Source organism: Crocuta crocuta, unplaced genomic scaffold, assembly GCF_008692635.1.
Source record: "Crocuta crocuta isolate KB4526 unplaced genomic scaffold, BGI_CrCroc_1.0 scaffold213, whole genome shotgun sequence".
Taxonomy (NCBI): domain Eukaryota; kingdom Metazoa; phylum Chordata; class Mammalia; order Carnivora; family Hyaenidae; genus Crocuta; species Crocuta crocuta.
The window spans coordinates 2,413,496-2,428,915 of NW_027529442.1; the positions used below are offsets into that span (position 1 = coordinate 2,413,496).

The 15,420-nt window shown below is 43.0% G+C and overlaps 1 protein-coding gene across 3 annotated transcripts in view; it reads left to right on the forward strand.

Moving 5' to 3' along the window:
* The window catches only part of PTPRG (protein tyrosine phosphatase receptor type G), a 706,759-nt gene that overhangs the window by 221,183 nt on the left and 470,156 nt on the right, over positions 1–15,420 (forward strand). The gene's annotated exons all lie outside the window — the stretch shown is intronic.

The window sequence follows — 15,420 nt, forward strand, 5'->3', positions numbered from 1 at the left end:
TACCAACCCCCCACCCCCAACTTTCCCACATTGTACAGGTTGGAGGAAGTTCACTCTGAGCAGCCATATCTAGGGAGTCGGGACACTAAGTATATTTATTAGCAAGGAATTGAATTTTTTTTATTTTTTTAATGTTTTATTTATTTCTAGGAGAGAGAGAGAGACAGCGTGAGCAGGCGAGGGTCAGAGAGAGAGGGAGTCACAGACTGTGAAACAGGCTCCAGGCTCTGAGCTGGCAGTCAGCACAGAGCCCGACGCGGGGCTCGAACCCACAGCCGCGAGATCATGACCTAAGCGAAAGTCGGACGCTTAACCGACTAAGCCACCCAGGCACCCCAGGAATTGAATTTCTAATCTGAAGCAGTACATACTTCTCAATTTGGAAGATGGTATATCATTCGCATTTGAGTGTGGACCCTGAAACCAGACCAGCCTGGGTGTGGATTCCAGCTTGACTGCTTCCTGGCTGTGTACCCTATAGAAGTTCCTTAAAGCCTCTGTGTCTCAGTTTCCCCCTCTGTAATAGGGGGCTCACAGTGGGAACATAGTAAACATTTAATGAAGTAATCTATGGTGCAGTGCTGAGCCCAGTGCCTGGCAAATTGTAACTGCTTAATAAATATTGTTGAGATTATGTAAACAAACTAGTTGTGTATCTGGGGGGCGGGGTTGGGGGGCATGTACTGTTGATTTGAAATTTATTCGATGTGTTTTTTTCATAAAGCTGTCTTTGTAGAAGATGCTTTTATGTGAATTGAAGACAGATGTCATGCTGCTCCAGCACCAGTTTCAAAAATAAGAACCATTGAACATGGATCCACATGGCTTAACACTATCCTGAGCCCTGGTAGAGGCTAAAGAGTTTTTATTAGCAGAGTCATAGGCATAGAGACGGGTAGAGAGATTCTCAGGGTTGCATCTTGGCATCTTTGTGGCTCCCGAGGTTGCTCTTGCTGGATGATGTCCGCGTCGTTTCTGAAGCCCAAGCTCCCTAGGAGGGTGTCTCAGTGCTCACTCCCACCTCTCAGAGCCGGTGTTTCCGAACTAAGTGAAGAAAAGTAAGACTTCCTGAGGCGATAGGAGTGGGGAATGGAGAGTGACCTGGGGTGTGGACGCGACTCCAAACACTTCCCTTGAGGAAGGAGCAAGGCGGGAAGCAGACGTGTGTTAAAAGGCCTCGCTTGCAGTGTTGTTCAGGTGGAGCCCTGACCCAGCCCTGCCACTTTCCGTGGCCCTGCGGGAGGTGACTTCCTGGTGAGGTAAAAACTGTGTAACCAGCTGCTTCCACAAAACAGATGCACTGGCAGCTCAGGGGAGTGCTTTTGAGGTGGGAAATGGCTTCTGACTGCTTCATTTTGCTTCAAAAGCACACAAATTTTCATGATTACTCCCCAGGGGTCTGTACCTAAAGGGCAGCTGTGTGTGTGTGTGTGTGTGTGTGTGTACGTGTACTTTTACACTCTTTTACAGTCACACACAGAGAAGAGTGAGGGGGAGGGCACCCTGGGCAAGAAGGTGATGGTTAGATGAATGATCTCCGTCAGGTGCAAGCTGTGGAAACTCAACTCAAGTTGACTTCACAGTAATGGAAATGAATAAAGGTTGGGTTGTATTCTGTTTTGGTTGGGTCTGGCCGCCCAAAACTGCGGTTGAGGATGCTGTGATGCTTTTATTTCTGTGTCAGGGCTCTGCCACCCACAGTAACAGCATTACCTTAATGCTGGCTCCCCATCATCAATGGAGAAGCAGCTGTCCACAGCACGGGAGCTACGGAGGGCTGTTTAGGAGCAAGAACCTTCTCAGAATACTCGGTGGCTCAGGGTTCCAGATTGTCAGGTGCATCCTTGCTCTGTTATGTGTGCAGCTGGTTATCTGAAGCTTATTGAGTTTCATGCTACAGCTCTGAAGTCTGAGTGGACCCTTAAAAATATTTTTTAATGAATATTCTGCAAAAGTAGACAGAGTTGTGTGATATGCCCCCATGTATTCATTACCCAGCTTGGGTGGAACTTTTCATGATTTGGAGAGGGAGGGCATGACCTTCCCAGACTGAATCCACAATTGTTCCCCAGAGGTTTTGAAGTAGAACTTGGGAAGCTGACCAAGAGGAGAAGCCCCTACAGTGTTCACTGGAGAGATGGTAAGGGAGGCTGGCCCGGAGATAGGCTCGACGGGTGTGTTTAATAGTAATATGATGTGCTGCAGAGAAATGGTACTGACCATGCCCTTCTTTGTTTATGTCTGCATTTTGGAGAAAGTTGTCCAGGATTCTTATTGTAAGCCTCACTTCTTTTATCGGTAGGGTAACTGTATCCATTCTGGTGGAAGCCTGTTATCTGGATATAATTACTAATCATGCCTGCGTTCCTTCTCAAAATTGATTTTGTTTCAATGATAAATTATATGGTCAACTAACTTATCAGCTCCTGATAGAAACTCTCATTATCTGCTTCTATGACTGTCCAGCTCTTTGTTATAATATCAATTTTCCAGCAGGAATGCTGAATGCACTTGGCCATTGTGTGAAGGCCGGACTTGGGGAGTGATGGGTAAGGGCGGCTGTGGGAGCTAGAACCCTCCTTGGCCTGGCTAAAGGGATTCAAGTTCAGATTTGCTGAAAACCCATGCCGGCCACAAAAATATACTTGCAGGCTGAATTCATATCACAGGACCTTGGTGTATTCATCTTCCTCTTCATCAGGAACTGGTAATGATCTAGACCTCGTTCGTGGAAGTTCACAGGCCAGATTCTCATCTTTCTGCCTGTTTTGTAAATAACATGTTGTTGGAACACAGTCACGCATATTTGTTTACATGTTTTCCAGTGCTTCTTTGCACTGAGACAGAGTCTAAAGTATTTACCATCAGGCCCTTACAGTCATAAGTTCTAGAATAGTGCTGTCCATTCTAAATACCGTACGAGTTACATATGTATTGAGGTGTTTTCAGTGATTACATTAAAAAAGCAAAAAGCAACAAGCAAAATTAAATTTAATAGAATATTCAGCCCAGTGTCTCTATAATATTATCATTTTAAACATGTAATCAACAAAATAATTATTAGTGAGATATCTTGTGTTCTTTTTCCTGCTAAGGCTCTGAGATTGAGTGTGTAGTCTACATCGTGAGCTCAGTTCCAACTAAGCCACATTTCAAGTGCCTAATTGGCTGCATGTGGCTAGTAGCCACTGTATTGGACGCTACTTCTAGAAGATCTCTCTGATATGTCTTAGTACCCCGCAGCTCACAATACCTTTTCAACTTAAGTTCGTGTTTTATAGCACACCTTATGAGATTTTTTTTTTTTTTCTGCTGAAAGAATTCTTCTTGTGTCTTGCATGTTGCTCTTTCGCAAGAACTCAGGATTGAGAGGTGAGTGGTGGTCAGCTAGGACCTCTCTCACCGGGTGACATGCCACCATGCACTAGCTCTCACGTCCTTTCTTTCTCAAGAAATTCAAAAATAGTTATTGGCTTGGATCTTCCAGGTCTGGTAGAATAATTGCCAAGCATTTGGAAAGTTAAAAGTTGCAGCGCCGGGTCTTTTGTACTTCCTCTAAGACATAACTGTCAGGTGTGAAAAATCTACTGTGGCTAGATCCATTTGTTGTATTAATCACCACCTTCCCCTTGGAGTTGATTTATGGTTCCGTGAGAAATTCTGAAAAATGCTTAGTGCATACAAGACCCTGTTCATCCACAGAGAAAGATTGGAACGTAGGTTTGAAGTAAAGAAAAATTAGTTTCCAAGGCCCCCGGGAAAAAGTGGTCACTTAAATTCCCATGAGTTTTCTGTGAGTAACATCAAACCTGCTATTCTGTGTATGGGTCTTGTAGCATCTTTCATACAAAGAACAGGAGAGTAGTGTTAATGACCTCCCCTGAGCCGCTCATGATTAAAATTATTTTTAGATTAGTTCTGGTTTCCCATTGTAATTTGATGCTTTCAAAAAAATGTGTTTTTTTAACATTTATTTTTGAGAGACAGAGCATGAGCAGGGGAGGGGCAGAGAGGAGACACAGAATCAGAAGCAGGCTCCAGGCTTGGAGCTGTCAGCACAGAGCCCAACGCGGGCCTTGAACCCATGAACTGTGAGATCATGACCTGAGTCGAAGTCAGAAACTCAGCTGACTCAACTGACTGAGCCAACCAGGCGCCCCTGTAATTTGATGCTTGATACGTAAAGACAGACATATGGCCCAGACTACTTTTCTTCTTTGGTTAAAAAGATGCTGACTTTGTGTGTGGGGAGGGGGCGGGATCTGGATTTAATGATTAGAACTAGATTGTCACCCTCTTCGCCTGGGCATGAGCCTTGTCGCCTGAATAACCCAATTTTGGGGACAAGGAAGGTAATCTCTAGGTTTCTAGCTTTTAAACTGCCAGACTTGGTTTGCTTTCATGTTATCTAAATGGTACTGGAATCTTCTTTATTCCAGTGGTGCTTTGTGGTAGACTGTATTCGGCAACCTCTCCTACCAAGGGGTTAAAATAAATCTGTCTCATCAGTGTCTTTTTGTTTAAGGAGAGCTTAAAAGTGCTGATGGTTAGCTTTACTTTCTCATATGCTCATTTTTTATTTTTACTGCAGGAGTTACTGACTTTTCCCCCCTCTGTCTCTTTCTCTCTCTCTCTTTAAAAAAAAAAAAACAACAAAAAAACCCTTCATTGATATGTCAAAAAGATGAAAAGATGTTATAAACATACTTTGACTTTTCTGTTTCTTTGCTTTCCTGTCCACCCCCTCCCCCCACCCCAACTTTTAAAAATAGGACTTAGAGAATCAGGCATTTGCCAAAGCAGCAGTTTTGAAGCATAAGGTTTTTCCCCTTTTCTAATGTATAAATGCTAAATCTCCTCCCTCCTCTGCAGACACAGGCATTTTCCTTTTTTGGGTTTTAGTTTGATGATTGCACATTATGAAGGGTTTGACAGATCCTTTAAAATAAAGGTCTGTTGGTGTATTTGCTGGTGTTTTTGGCTCCCGGCTTCCTTGGTGATGGAGGAAGCTGGAAACTCACAAGAGGCTGGACAGACCTCTGTCCACCAATATTGCATCATGATTTCTCCCCCAGTAATGCCAGGGCCAACCTTAATAATTTTACAAGGCGTATCTCTTGATCTAAAGCAGTGGTTCTCAACTGGGGTCAAGTTTATCTGCAAGGAGCCATTTGGCAATATCTGGAGACCCATTTCCTTGTTGGGACAGGCCTGCAGCTGCCGGCATCTAATGGGTAGAGGCCAGGGATGCTACTCAACATGACACAATGTACCGGACAGCCTCCCACCCATAACAGATTATTTACTCAAAATATTAGTGGTGTTGAGGTTGAGAAACCTATTATAAGGGATGCTTTGTAGGTCGAGCTGTGGCCTGTGTATTTCTTTCTCCTGTCTTTAAAAATACGCCAACAAATGAAAGCCATCAACTATATTCCTAATAAATTGTCTCTTCAAGAACATCCCATGTCTACTCTTCCTGCAAAAACGAAAGAAAACAAAATCCAAGGGCCCCTGTGGTATGAGTTACCCACTGGTGATATTCCCTCTGAGGCCTGTTTTCTGGGCTAGGATAATTAGCAGAGCCCAGAAGGTTGTGAGTCTAAGTTAAAGGGTGTCAGAGATTGAGTCCCCAGATGGGCCATCCCGCTGGGATGTATGACGGTATAAACTGCAATTAAATCTCAGAGTGTATTTACTTTCTGATGGGAGGAAAAGAAAGGAAATGCTCTTTAGTGATTCTTACCAGAGGAAAGCTCATATTTTTCATTTTAATGTGATTTCGTATGAAGGGTAGGTGCTGGGTAGTGGAAAGGAGGGGTGGGGAATGAATTTACAAATCTCATGCTTTGCAAAATATGACGTGACCTTTTATTTTTATATTGTGGATTGTGTTTTCTATTAAGCCGTCGATCATATTTTCTCTTTGCCATTTAAAAAAAAAAAGAAAACACGAACCTTTTTGCAGATTTTAGTGCGGGGTGACAAAATTTGGCATGATGATGACTAAGGTTGTGGGCTAGGCCTTTGGAGGTAATTGCTCTTTTGTTTTTAAATATAATAATTTTAAAAAAATTTCATTTGTTTTGAGAGAGAGATAGAGAGGAAGCAGGGAGGGGCAGAAAGAGAGGGAGAGAGAATTCCAGGCAGGCTCAAACCCACAGTGAAGGGCTTGAACCACACGAACCCGTGAGATCATAACCTGAGCCAAAGTCAGGTGTCAGATGCTTAACTGACTGGGCCACCCAGGTGCCCCTGGAGCTACTTTCTTTTGAATTGACTGGTATCAAGTGCAGGAAACATGGTTTTGTGTGCCTAGGTCTCTATTAGAGCTCGTGTGTACCATTTTTAGCCTGGACTTACGAGATGGGATCACAGAGATTATACCTGAGCATTTCCATTTCGGTCTTTCCAAGTGGAAGAAGAGGTAAGATCCCGTTGTATCAAGCATCCCGGATTGAATCATCTTAGAATGGACTTTGTGGGCAGTAATGGTGTTGACAGGAGACGGAGTTAGACTTCTGAAGTCAGTGAAGCCATTCACCTCTTGGCACCAATACACCTAGGCAGTGTGTCCCCACGGTAACCGAAGAGTGTTTGCAGCCGATGGCTTAAAGACTCTGCCTTAGCCATCTTATTCATCCGAGTCCTAAATACATATGCCCTGTCTGCGCTGTACCTCATTTTAGATGCAACTAGTGGAAAATGGAATTTAATGATGAAGTCCCTTTGATTTCTGAGTCGTGGACATTCTTGTGATTTTTGCGCTTCTGGATTTGCAGCGTATCTTAACGAATCTCTTTTTTTTCTTCTTCAATTATCTTAAACATGTGATCGTGCAGCGAGTGGGGCTGTACCGGTTAAGCTTGTGGGCAAACCAAGGGAAGGGAAGTGACGAAATAGGTTCCGTTAGGCTGAATCTCAGCGGAGTGGTAATTGTTCTTTAAATACTAAGATAGAGTTTTACCTATTAGAAGCCTCATAAAACCCGCGTCCACCATCTATCTGATTTTGCCGTTGATGTAATTTTAGGAAATCAAATGAACCAAGATGGAAATTAGGTTTCCTCCTCGGTGGCTTGTGTACCCCTCTAAGTTCTATTAGATTTAATAGGAGTTTTGCAGGTGGAAACACAGCAAGACCCTAGCTTTTACCACTCCAGAGAGCAGGCCTTTCATAAACAGAGAATATAAAATCATGCCTTTTATCTCGCCATTTAAACATCTCTGCATTTTCTACACCCAAGTTATTTCTCGCACGCATGGAGAGAACAATCCAGGATACTGTATTTTGAAAAAGGGGAAAGAGAAGCCGTTCAGATTCCTATTAAAATGAGTCGCACGAGCTGTACATCACTTTCTAATTTCTGAGGCTACTTGTAAATCATGGGGAGAGAGGGCATTCCACCATTGGCCAGGGTTAAAATGGGAACTGTAATAGTTTGTCAAAGATTAATAAGAAACGATTACCGCTTGCAGAGACCCCGACTTGGCCGGCAAGTATGTTTTGAAGTTCATCAAGCTTATAAGCAGATGGAGGGTTTAATTAAAGTTACTTGTCATTACTCAAGTTTGCTTCTGCTCTGTCCCTGGGACAGAAGTGTATGTTATGCCAGTGACGTTGTCAAAACTTAGATGTGACCTTGAGAGCTGGGTGTTTTGCTTTCACGCTTTCCCTCTTCCTCGTTCATCCTTTAGGGGCTGATGAATATCTTTTACTTGTGGCCCATTCTACGTCTTGATCAGTAGGAATTCCAGTAGTTGGTTTTGTTCATTTATTGTGCTCTATTTTCGGTTTTAATTAATATTTTCGTGATATACTTATATAAGTGGAAATAGTCTAAGACTGCCAGGAAATAGGAAATAAGTAGCTTTTGTGGGTGTGTGTGTGTGTGTGTGTGTGTGTTAAATACCACATTGATAACAGAGTCAAATGTGTGTGCGCCTATATATGTGAGAGTGTGTGTGCGTGTATTGTATATCTATGTGTGTTTATATATTACTGAAATGTTATCAGGATGGTATTTACCCTTTCAAACTCTGAGCTGCACATGCAGATGATTTATACTACTCTTCAAAGCAAAGCCCTTTCTTTCCCTCTTGTTCCAGCAAGAAGCTCAGAGAACGACTTTTATCTGGGCGACTGCGTTTTTGATCTCATGTAGAGCTCGGAGCTCTCTGACATATGGTTCAACAAAGGCACCCAGGCTCAGGCATCCAGCACTTGTGGTGCTTCTGTTAACGCCTGTTTATCAGATTATTGAAAGGCAAGCTGCTTTCCTCGGAATGTGCTTCCTACTCTTTGAGTATATGTAATCCCACCTGGGTACCAGCCTGATATCATTATATAAACAGAACTCTGAACCACACTGCAGAAACTCATAGAATGTGTCCTTTAGGATCAGGCCTTTTGTGTGGATGTAACAAAATATGTAGGGGACTTAATAATCACAGTCTGGAGCTTTTCAGAATTGTAGTGGTTGGAGATGAAAGTCACAACTGATGACAAAACCCTTTTTTTTTTTTTTTTGGTCTGGCTATTTTTATTTTTTATTTTTTTACATTTTTAAAATGTTTACTTATTTATTTTGAGAGAGAGAGAGAGAGAGCGCGAGTGAGCACAAGCAGGGAAGGGACAGAGAGAGAAAGAGGGAGAGACACAGAATCCGAAGCAGGATCCGGGCTTTGAGCTGTGAGCTCGGAGTCCGATGTGAGGCCCAAATCTGTGAACTGTGAGATCATGACCTGAGCCAAAGTTGGATGCTCAACCGACTGAACCACCCAGGCACCCCTGTGTAGTTATTTTTAAACTGGTAAGGTGCCGAAGTGTTAACAGTTGAGGTATGGAGTGGACTTGAATCCAGGGGTTCTTAAATTTTGCAGCTCATCAGAAATCCCAAGGACCTTTGTAAGGAGTGCTCATCCCTATTTAACTGTGGAATCTATTTTTTTCAAGCACCCCCAGATAATTTTTATGCAAATAGTCCCTTGATCCAGTTTGAGAACCCCTTAAATAGATTACCAACCTCATCATAATCTTCCCAGGCACAAATTGACTTCTTTGACTGTAAGATAGACCATCCTTTTCATAAAAAACACAGAGATTTCAAGTAAGGCCCAAATCTTTGGAACATATAGTCCATTGGGCACAGCTCTCCTGGCCTAGATAATACTGAATTAAACTCCTCCCTTTCCTGCCCTCCCACATAGTAATTGGCCAGAGTATACCAGTGAAGGTTATTCTCAAAACCAAGCCTGTTGTTCAAATCTGGCAGTGAATAAAGCTTTTAAACTTGGGTCCACTCCTAATGGAGCCTTTTGATCCAAATGCTTTAGTGGTAGACCTTTTGTATCTTAGTTGATGAAAACTGAGGTGTAATATAACATTAAACATTTTATTATTTCTTTTTGGACCTCTTGGATTGGAATCTGTTTTTGCAGCCTATTAGGTATGTGACCTTAGACAGGTGCCTCAGTCTGGTCCCACTTGGTTGTCTCACTTGTAAAGCGAGGGTAATAGAATTCAGAGTTAACGCAGCACTAACCGAAGGAGTGTGCAAGGTGTTAGCTCTTCGTCTTCCACATAGTAGAGGCTCAGTAAACGTTGTCTCTTATCATTATCACAGGGGGGCGGAAAAGTTACAAAATGAATGAGTGGCAGATCTTAACCCTAGTCAGGGGTTTGCAGCCTCTAATTTGGCGTAACGTGTAATTAAAATACTGCAGGACAAGTAGGAAGGACGGAAGGCTATAAGGGAAGAAGGGGAAAATGATGCCAGTGTTTTCAGAGGAGAACGTGATTGCTTAGGACTTTCTGCTGCATCTGGATAGGAAGCATCTTTTGTGAAATGGCTTTGTGAGCTGAGCCTAGAGGAAGCCCCCGAAAGGAGGACGACAGAGAGAAGAACTCACTCAAAGAGGAGATTGGATGTGGAGTAAAATAGTGTCTGGCACACAGAAAACACCCAAGAAATAGTAGTTGAAAAGCGTGGGGCTTCATGGAGAGCAACCTGCATGTGAATTCTGGTCCGGTTGTCTTTTGTAAGATGGGCTCAATAACACCACATGGGATGCGTGGAGTGGGTGAATACTATACGTAGCTTGCTGAGCAGTGTGTTTGGCACATTGTGAGCACCCAGTACCAGGAGCCGGTTGTGTAATGACTCTCTCCTGGTGTGAGCAGGAAGAGGAAGCTTTCCGCTGGCAGTGTAAATGTGCGCCAGATGATGAAGACATTTAAATACTGAGCTAAGGCGTTTAGGTCTTATTCACTTGACAGTTGGGAGCCATGGAAGCTTTTTGATGAGGTGCACAGACACTGAAGGTGTTTTCTCTCCTGGTTTCATGACAGTGCCTCAGCGAATAGCAGGAAAAGAAGTTTCTCTCTATATTCCTCTTTCCGTCAGGGAGTCCGACCTTTTCCAGAGGCTCCCTTGCACACTTCACCTTGGATCACTCCACTTGGGATTGGATCCCATGTCCATTCCGTAGCTGCATGTGTCTGGAAAGGTGGTTAGCCTGTTGTGTGTCTGTAGTTGGAAGATGGCTGTCTGTGTGCAGCGGGAATGACTGTTGGAGTGTGGCCAGGCAACGGGCAATCTCTGTCCCTGGGAATATTATGGTATGTTGGAGCCTAGCGTGCACTCAGTAGGAGGCGCAGGAGAAAATAAGAGAAACAGCCTGATAAGGAAAATAGAGGAAGAGGTAAAGATGTGTGCAAAAAGCTGTTAAATTCAGCTCTTGACCCAAATGTAAGTTCAGGGTGCAAGTATAATAGCCAGGAAGGAGTGATCTTAAGGCACAAGGCATTTAGGATTAGACTGCAAGGCTGGAAGTATTGATTGGGGAATCATTTGCGTGGAGGTTGCCAGGAATTCCTGAGATTCCCAAAGAAAGGAAAGAGTGGTGAGGAATGGACAAGAACTAACTAGTAAGGCTAAGGGAATGGTTTCTTTTTTAGGGTCTTGCTATGGGCAGTGCCAGCCAAGGGAGACCTTATTCACCATCGTGAAAACCGCCCCCTTGGTTGTTCTGCATTTGCCTCCATCTCCTTTAAGGCATGTGACTGACCTTAGCAAAAAGAGCCATCTGCTGGTGACACACACCCAGCTAGAAGACAAGGTCCAGTCTAGCTGCCCACCCCTCCTCCCCCACCTCTTCTGGGCTGATTTCTCTTCTCAACTCCATCTGCATAGAAATTCAGTTGTCCCTACGGTGGCTACTCCACTGGCAAGTGACAGTCTCCCTTAGCCTGTCACCCACCTGTGCTAGGGATTGGAGGCCGTCAGGAGAGAAGTGTGGTGGACCCTATTATTGTGCCGATGTGATACACTCTCCCTGTAACTGCTCCGCAGCCCCTTGGCCGAGTAACTCTGCTGTGCCTCCCAGTGGGTGGACACCTCACTGCCCCCATTGACTTGGGCTGGGCTCTGTGATTCCCTTTGGTCAGCAGAACGTAGTAGATGTACGTGAGTAGAGGGCTTGAACGTGCTTGCGTGGCTTAACTTGGCTTTTCTGCTCTGCCACCTGCCATGAAAATAGTATGCCCCACGTTCCCTGGCAGCTGCCGGTCCCAGAATGAGAGATGTGCATCCTGTCCCCAACCTGCAGCTTATGCTCAGCCATCCAGTGTACCTGAACTCCATTGAGAGAGTAAGCCCTTCCTGCTGTCCATCACCAAAATACTTTTGCTTTTTTTTTGGGGGGGGGGGGGGGGAGGAAGGAGGGGTCGTAGTGCTTTTGTAGCAGAAATCTGACCTACACAGCTATCACATGGACTTACGTATCTGCTCTTCATCCAGAAAACCTAGGAGCTCAGATGTTCAGCAACGTGAGAAAGGAATCCATTGCTTTCAGGGTCATGTATTCAGCCCTCTGTTTGACCAAAGCTGAATTCCAGGGAGGCGCCCTATTCAGTCATGCCTGCTTTCAGTATTATAAAATGATACACTTTTCTACAAAACACAACTTCAGCTTTCATATTCTGATTCATAAGGGCCATATACATTATTAGACTTAATTTAAAGGTGTAATCAGCTCTGTCAGTCACATAGGGAAAAAATAGTACCGTGGACCTTTTCCAAGTTACCAGAGGCTTAAAAAATCAAAAGTCCCGCAAGAGTGCTGATGGCATACCTTGCCTGCTGTTTTGGCTCGGGCTCCGTTGTGTCCCTCTGCTGGTACCTGAATATTATTAGGTTACAAATCAGATCTAACGGTTTAGATTATTGTTCATCTTGCGCTCTGCGCTTTCTCTCCATTAGTTGTGACATAACAGAAATAATGTAATTTATTTGTAGGCCTGTCTTCAAAAGAAGCTTTTATTTCTAAATGTGCATGAGGACATACTGAGGAGAGTGGAGAGTTTATCCTCTGTGTCTCGGGAGGGAAAATTGCTAGGCTGTAATGGGGTTTGAAATACATGTGCTTTGCAGGATAAAGTGTGCCTTGTACCCTGATATAGCGCATCCTGCCTGCAAAGAATAGGTTTCCTAGCAATTTCTTTTTGGTAGCTTTAGATGTGTGTGTGTGTGTGTGTGTGTGTGTGTGTGTGTTTTTACATGTGTCCTAACCATACTTTTAGATTTACCGTCTCAGTAGTAAGTGAATAGTCATCCTGACATACATACATACATACATACATACATACATACATACATACATTCATACATTCAGCTTTGTCAATTCATCTGTCAGCCATTCAACAAATATTTATTCTCTATCTTCATTTCAAAGCATGATCAATTTTCCTTTTGTACATAATAATCTTTCACACAAGGTTGAAGATTATTCAAAATGGATATGTACATTTTACAATTCGGTGACAATCACCAGTATTAACTCAGATCTGTTTCCAGTTTGTCTGCTGAAGTTTCTTAAGTTTTCACATAACGCCTCGGCTAGCCGCTTTCTACAGTAGGAGCTGAGGATTATTCTGAAATGCATGTATATGCCTGCATTTACCAACTTAAACCCAGATCCATCATTAAATTTGCTAGGCTTCCAGGCAGCTCCTCAATTAGCTGCTTTCCACAGTGAGATTCTTTAGGGCCACCAAAATCAGCAAAATGGCGCTGGGTCTTTGAAGTGCTGTGCTCTTAGGGCCCCTCTGATATCTACCCTCAGTGGTCCTGTGTTGGTCCAGCCCTGAGGTAAACCTCATGTTAGGAATGGGAGGGTAGGAAGTATTTGAGGGCATTGTGACAGATAAAAAATATGCTGTGAACAACTGTTTTGCTGGTTTGATGAATATTTAATGTGCACCTACTGATTTAGGGTGCTGGATTCATTTAAATGCGCATACCTGTCTCAGAGTCTTAAATGCCCCATGTTTTACGGAGACATTTAAATTTTAAATCCTATAGGCATTTCTGTTACATGCAGTGAATAACAGCTTAGATTGCCTTAAGTAGATTTCTGTCCATTATTGTTTAGCAAAGACCACGGTCTTGAGAAACTAGGACAGGACAGTGAGGTAGACCATAGTAAAAATATCACATGAGGTATTTCATGGAAGTCAACTTCATGGCAGAGTATGGTGTTCAAGGTTTTAGACAGAGTGAGGAAAATAAGAACTAAAATCTGCTTGTGTATGTGTGTGTGTGTGTCTAAGAGTATTTGTGTGTGCATGCATGTATGTATGTAATTGCATTGGCTTGGTTTTCGGCCATCATGGTTTGAAGAGTTTTAAAGATTTAAAGATGCCTTTAATATGATAGTAGTAGTTGAGTTGTAGCTGTGATATTAATAGACGTTTATTGAATGCATACCGTATTCGTGGCCTAGTGCTGTACTCTTTACATGGAATATCTGGTTTGATTTATCTCAACAATCTTTCAATGAAGAGGCTATCAGTATTCTCATAGAGAGGTATTTTTATGTCCCAAACATTTATGTAGGGGTATGTGTGTGTGTGTGTGTGTGTGTTTTAAGAAAGAGTGAGAACATGTGCACACGTGCATCAGGTAGGGCGGAAAGGAGGGGAAGAAGGAGAGAGAGAGGGATAGAACCTTAAGCAGGCTTCTCCGTTCCCAATGTAGAGCCCGATGTGGGGCTCAATCTTATGGATTATAAGATCATGACCTGAGTTGAAATCAGGAGTTGGACATTTAACTGACTGTGCCACCCAGGCGTACCTCATGTACTGTTTTAATATATGCCAAGCATTCTAAGTGCCTCTCACTTGTCACTTAATCCCTATATAAATCGTAACAGAGATTATTTTTACAGATGAAGAACTAGAGGTGGAAAAGGCCACTGGACTTGTCCAAAGCCCCAATTATTAAGTAGTGGGGTAGGGTTTGAACTTAGGCCCTCTGGTTGTAGTGTGGGCTCCTTCACTCTTCCTGGTGATAGCCCATCATAGCCGTGGCCCTGGGATATACTCTGGAACCATTTGGCTTAGGAGCTTGTGTTCAGTAGCCATGACATTCTTTCACTTCTTGTATAAAAGAACAGATCCAAGGACTGGCTTTGCTTGCTTTTAACAGATTGCGAATCTGAAATCTCCCAGGAGAACTGTCTTTGGTGGTAACTTGATTTTGAGGGTTTCACTTGTGGTACTTTGGCCTCAGTCTAGTAGCCCCGTATGTTTTCAGCTTTTTGTTTGCTTGTTTTATAATTTAAGATCTGCTCTCAGAGTATTCTCAGACCTCAGGGAACTATGAATTAAGTGGAGGTTGCTTAAAATTCTGTATCTTAGCATTTAGCTACCTGAAGGTGTCTAGTCTTTATGTATTAAGCAAAAGGAGAAAGAACATATGTAAAAACTTAGGTGCCCTTGTAGGGTATCTCTTTTGTTTCCTCCCTCCATATTACTTTTTTTCTTTGTTTTTATTTAGCTAGGATGTCTGGGAGGGGCTTGGGAAAATAGACTTCATTACATGACTGCTTTGTGCTCAGTAAGTTGCTAAGTGCTTTGCATACCTGATCTCCTTTATTCCAGACAGCAACTCTATGAAGGAACTATATTTTTTAGCCCTGATTTATAAATAACGATGCTGAGGCTTAGGGTGGCCAAAGTAGAAATGGAATTCAAACTCCAATGTGCCTAACTCCAATTCTGGTACTGTTTTTTTTTTTTTTCTCTCTCTGGAGGGCTGCCTTGGACTCACTTCTGTGTGATCTGCCTTCTAGTTTGGTCCTTAACGGCTCCTGCTTTCTCAGATTTAGTTTTGTTTATTATTAAAAGAAATCCCATTGTTCCATTTTGCTGGCTGTAATCTTGTTTCCAGTGCAGCCTAGAGATGGCATACATTACAATGGGGATCACCATTTCCCAATGTCATCTCTCATTTGAGCTAATAGAAGAATACAAGCTCATATTGGCAAGATTGTAGGGACCCAGATGATGGGGCTTCATTGTTTTTACCGAGCAAAAATAGTTTATCCATTCTCTATTGCCAGTGCTTATTGAGAACCA